The sequence below is a fragment of the Eleutherodactylus coqui genome, chromosome 12 (assembly GCF_035609145.1).
Source record: "Eleutherodactylus coqui strain aEleCoq1 chromosome 12, aEleCoq1.hap1, whole genome shotgun sequence".
NCBI lineage: Eukaryota > Metazoa > Chordata > Amphibia > Anura > Eleutherodactylidae > Eleutherodactylus > Eleutherodactylus coqui.
The window spans coordinates 89,160,419-89,166,862 of NC_089848.1; positions in this window are offsets into that span (position 1 = coordinate 89,160,419).

Below are 6,444 nucleotides of genomic sequence, written 5' to 3' on the forward strand. Positions count from 1 at the left end.
GCACAATAGGGAATGCACGCTTTGCCTTCAATGGAGCCGCTGCTGCTGGCGGCGGCTCCATTGAAGACAATGGTCAGCCGACACCCATAATTGTTTTTCAGGGAAGGGCTTTACATATAAGCCCTTCCCTGAAAAAGCAGAATTTTAGTGTAAAAAAACCCAAAAAACTTACCTCTCTGCCACTGCCATGTCCCCGCGGGGATTAAGAACACATCTGCCGCATGCAGCAGATATGTCCATCTCCACGAGGAAAAATAATTCCATTCTGCCCCTGCCACATCTGTGACAGATGCAGCGAAGGAATTCTTCATCCCTATGGGGAATAAAGAATTCCCTACCACAGCTGTCACACATGATAGCTGCAGTAGGGGATCCAGCTGCTGGCATCTTGTAATTGTTTTTCAGGGGAGTGCTTTAAATATAAGCCCTTCCCTGAAAAACAAGGAAAAGGGGTGTTAAAAAAAAACCAAAAAAAAAAACCATACTCACCTTCCTTCATTTGCCGGGGCTCAGCTGTGTCCTCTCAGTGCTGTCCCTGGCTCTTCTAAGCAGTTCTTTCAGCAGGCGGGGATTTAACTCCCCACCTGCTGAAAGAGCTGCTTGTGATTGACTGAGGCGCTCAGCCAACCACAGGCAGCTCTCACCTGTCAGTCATTCAGCGAGAGCTGCCTGTGATTGGCTGATGTGCTCAGCCAATCACAAACAGCAGCTTCTGATTGGCTGAGCACCCTCAGAATATGGGTATACATGGTGCATGTGCTAAATCATCTGCAAATTTGATGTGGCCAAAATGTACCAATGATATAGATTTAGGTGTGGCTTCACAGCAGTTTGACTCTTTAAAATCAGGAGGTGATATGTGAAATCTTACATGAGAATTTTGAAGTGAATCTTTTTCTATTCCACACTAAAACATGCAGCAGAAAATATGCAGCAAACTGAGATCTCTGCCAATAGCCTGATTGAAATCACAACCACACTCTGGTGAGCGCTGCTCTCACTTCAGTCCATACCAGACACAGCAGTGTATGTTGTATAGTGGTTCTGCCTGGTATTGCAGCTTGGTCCCATTCACTTGAATAGAACTGAGTTGCTTTAAGGCCATGTGACCAATGTACATGTCACAGGCCTGAGAAGAGGCTACAGAGCTCCCTTGAGGAAATGTCATCAATAGAATACTCCTAGAAAAACCCTTTAATATTTGCCATACTTGGGCAAATATTTGCAACTTATTGCCATTTTTCTACCAACCGCTACAATTGTTTTAAATGGGTGTGGCTTAGCAGAAGGGGTTGGGTCACTCACAGCCCAACAAATTGGATAAACTATGCCAAGAACTGACATAAAGTATAAAATTATAGCACAAAGATATGCCAGCTCGTATGTGTTCACAAGAGCATAGTTATGAAGGGAGCAGCATTTGTGCTCAGTCCATGCTAATTGATGGTGCCCAAATATAATATAAGTAATATAAGTGTTGCATGCTAAGTGGGGATTCTGCTTTAGATTTTACACTGGAGCTCAAATGATTCAAGTTAAGGCTCTGCGGCCAAGGATAAAGTTTTCTGTTTTGCGTGCTATCCATTGGATTTTTAAATGCATGCTGCTTTAAATGCATTCTCCAAGGCAAGTGTAAACACAGCCTAAGCCCAATGTCCATGGGCGGATCTGATTTGCGGAATTTGTGGGGGTCACCTGCGGCCGGTGCTTTCGCACACATCCGCATCAGAAAAAAAGGAAGACCTAGATGGGTAAGCTGGGTGCTCGGCCTCGGGCAGGGTCGGATTCTGCTGCAGGCTCCTGCATGCCAACCTACCGAGGAAATGAGCCCTAAAGCTGAGCAATACACTTCAGATAGCTGTTGGTAGAACGCTATTCATCCTGACCCCCCCCCCCCCCCCATACACATACATGTGAAGTCCGGCTGAGCATACACATGTTCTCAATGGGGAAAGAGGTGTAAGTCGCTGTCAGACTTCTCTGGCAATGACCTATCTCCCCTGAAAGCAAAACGATTGGGCAAGTTGAAATCTAAGTGCTCAATTCTTCCATCGCAGGCCCCATACGCATTAGTTGTCCAGTCTTGCCAGAATTGGCGGGTTTAAATGATATTAATTAGAGATGAGCGAGCATACTCGTCCGAGCTTGATACTCGTTCGAGTATTAGCGTGTTCGAGATGCTCGTTACTCGAGACGAGTACCACGCGATGTTCGAGTTACTTTCATTTTCTTCCCTGAGAAATTTGCGCGCTTTTCTGGCCAATAGAAAGACAGGGAAGGCATTACAACTTCCCCCTGCGACGTTCAAGCCCTATACCACCCCCCTGCAGTGAGTGGCTGGCGAGATTAGGTGTCACCCGAGTATTAAAATCTGCCCTCCCGCGGCTCGCCACAGATGCCTTCTGACATAAATCAGGGAAAGTGCTGCTGCTGGTGCTGCTGCTATAGGGAGAGCGTTAGGAGTTATTTTAGGCTTCAAGAACCCCAACGGTCCTTCTTAGGCCATAGAAATCGCAGATCGCACATAGGTGTATGGCCTGTTCTCTTCTCTATATGCGCTCAATGGGGCCGGCGGCAGCAGCGCCGACCCCATTGAGAACATATAGAAGACAAATCATTCTTCTCTGCCACAGCTGTAACAGCTGTGGCAAAGAAGAACAATGTTTGCCCATTGAATTCAATGGAGCTGGCAATACAGCAGGTTCCACTGAAAGCAATGGGCTGCCGGCGTGCGCGGGATGAATTGTCGGGAAGGGCTTAAATATATGAATTCAATGGGCAAACATCGTTCTTCTCTGCCACAGCTGTTACAGCTATGGCAGAGGAGAACGATCTTTATGCTGACAGTGATGGGGGGGGGGGGGCACTCTTGCCGCTATTGTGGCTTAATAGTGGGACCTGTGAACTTGAGATGCAGCCCAACATGTAGCCCCTCGCCTGCCCTATCCGTTTCTGTGTCGTTCCCATCACTTTCTTGAATTGCCCAGATTTTCACAAATGAAAACCTTAGCGAGCATCGGCGATATACAACAATGCTCGGGTCGCCCATTGACTTCAATGGGGTTCGTTACTCGAAACGAACCCTCGAGCATCGCGAAAAGTTCGTCCCGAGTAACGAGCACCCGAGCATTTTGGTGCTCGCTCATCTCTAATATTAATCTAATGTGTATGGCCAGCTAAACTATCAGAATTTCCAGGCTTTAAATTGAAAGTAAGAAAATGAAAATATTTATTAAGGTGCGTTAACACGTTGCAGAATCCCGCATCAAAAGCCACATCAAAATGTGCACCAATTTTGCCGACTTTCCTGCGGAATTTACAGCAAATCCACAGCAGACTTCTCACCGTCAATTGCAAGGGTGAAGTCTGCTAAGGATCTGTTGCTAAAACCTCACTATAAGGCCCAATGTCCACAGGCGGATTTTTGCTGCGGAATCCGGAGTGGACGTTCAGCTACGAAATCCGCAGCAATCACCCTCCATAGCATTCTATGGAAAAATTATTTTTCATGCTCACGAGCGGAAACCAATTGCGGTTTTCGCTCGCGGATAAAAAATTGCATCATGCTCCATTTTACAGTAGTTCCCACAGGGACGGCTTCCACTGTCTATGGAAGCTGTCCGATCTGTGGCCCGTTTGCAATTGACATTGCGAATGAGACGTGAATTCCACGGGAAAAGCAGGAATTAGAAAAAAGAAATCATGTGCGCCATCCGCTACACATCCGCAGTAGAGAAGAATGAAGACAGGGGCAGGTTCGCGGTGTCGCCGGCCACAGGCATGGGCAGAGTCTGTGCAGGAGTCGCCATGCAGAATCCGTGCGTGCCCGTGGACACGAGGCCTAATTTACAGCAGATGCAGCAGATTTTGATATGGATTCACAACAAATTCAGTAGTGCAAAATATGCTGCGGATTTTGACACAGATGCGCACTACAATACGCAATGTGTGAACATACCCTTGAAAGCTCTTTCCAGGATTGTGATATCAATGGCCTATCCCAGTGGTGATCCTCCTCCCCATTCCCTGACATCTCCTCTTAGGTTCCCCGAGAGCACGGGGTGGAGGTGTCCGGTAGCACACTGACGTCACAGTGTTTACTGGGATCATCGCCAATCAGAGGAGGAGCAGAGCTTACACAAAGAGGAGGGGGTAAGTATGTGGGTCTCGGGGGGGATGGTGGGCCACTGTGGGATGTCACTATTACACTGGGGCCGCTGTGGGATGTCACTATTATACTGGGGGCCGCTGTGAGGTGTGACTATCACTACTGGGGCCACTGTGGGATGTCACCATTATACTGGGGGCCGCTATGTGGTGTCACTATTACACTGGGGGCTGCTGTGGGATGTCACTATTATACTGGGGGCTGCTGTGGGATGTCACTATTACTACTGGGGGCCGCTGTGGGATGTCACTATTATACTGGGGGCTGCTGTGGGATGTCACTATTACTACTGGGGGCCGCTGTGGAATGTCACTATTACTGCTGGGGCTGCTGTGGGGGTTCACTATTACTGCTATGTGGGGGTCACCATTACCGCTGGGGCCGCTGGACGAGGTCACTATTATCGCTGGGGCCACTGGGGGGAGGGGTCACTATTATTGCTGGGGTATGTTTACATTTGGCGGAAATGGGCAGGGCTGTTTCAAAATAGACAGTATACAGAGTTTGACTGCTCTTTGGATGCGGAAATGCTGCAGAATTTTCCACAGAAATTTCCGCTGTGGACAGTCTGCAGCATTTCCGCATCCAAAAAGCAGTCAAAATCTGCACGCTGTCTATTTTGAAATGGTCCTGTCCTTTTTAGAATGACAGAGGTAAAATCATACGTCGTGATAAGCCCCGCCCCCTGACATGTTGGCACTTTGCGATAAATAAGTGAGTTTTGGGTTGCAGTTTGGACACTCTGTCTCTAAAAAGTTTGCCATCACTGCCCTATCCATATGACAGGTCTCTAATATCTGATAAGTGGGGGTCCAACTTTTGACACCAAAAGACTTAATGATGGGGCCATGTTTCCTTCTACTGTAAGTTTTCCCAGACAGAATGCTGTATATTGCTTGTACATGTGTCTGGTACTGTAGATCAGTCCCCTGAACCTGAATGGCACAGAGCTACTGTGAGGTGAAATACCATAGACAACCATATGTATGGCGCTGTGAAAGAGGAGGATGTGGACCTTTTATGGCATAATTACATGTTGTACATTTGTTACAGAAATTTTTTGTGACTCTTTCATTCATTTGAATATGGTTTGCATAAATCCACGTGCCTGCTACCAAAACCATCCCTGATCACAGGTAGGTATTGAACTCATTTTCTGAAAAATCTACAACAAATTTGCTGAATTTGAATATAAATTGTAAGGAAAGGAGACAGCCCTATGGTATACCTGCCTAAACAAACGATTACCAAGAAAAATTACAAAGGCAAGAGAATAGCCTAATGGTTATGCCCTCCGAAACACAAAATAATAAATTGCATACTTTATTAACATATATGTGCTCAAAACAGGATAAAGAGACTTTAAAATAAAGGATTAGGTGGCTAAACTAGATCTAGAGTATGTCCATATATAAGGTGACCAGAGCCATCCCTAAACCTAATCTAAAAAAACATATAACACATGCCCTCTCAACGTGTTTCGCCACAAGGCTTTATAAAGAGAGCCCAGATAGGCTATAGTGAAAGAGGTGCTGCACTGACAGCATTTTTATAGATAGAGGGTGGGATCATTAGATTTCTAGCTAATGTAAGGCTATGTCTACACAGGACCAATGAACAATGATTCCATAATGTATGACATCTAACAGAGAATAGTCTGACCAATAAGATCTAGTGACAGTGTGTGTCTTATAGAATGAGCCGACTGGCGCATAGAATTGCAAGACAGGCCATATGTAATCCCTTCTGCAAATGCGCCAGGTGCCACAAGTGCTCAGGGAGTGAGGTAGTACACACTTGCTCAATAAGACTGCTACTCGATCGAGTAGCAGCCTTTAACGAGCATGCTTGCTCATCTCTAGTTAATAATTAATGTTACATTTGTACGTCTCCTAAATGGTTAAAAAATACTAAGGTTTTTCCAATGTAGGTTCAGAATAAAGTAAACAGATGGAAATATCTATCTCATCAAATAATTTGTACAGTATGTTTGCACATATTTGACAGATTGCAGTTGAAAATGTGAAAAAAATGACAATTTTTTAAACTTTTTTTCCCAATTTTGGTGCTTTTAATAAATGTACACAAATTCTATCCGTCTATTTTAACCACATAAATGAAGTACAACATGTGGCGAAAAAACAATGTCAGAATCACTTGGATATGCAAAACCTTTACGGAGTTATTCTATGTTAAAGTGACAAATGTCAGATTTGCAAAATTTGGCCTGGTCATTCAGGCGCACACAGGCTTAGTCACTAAGGGGTTAATGTACA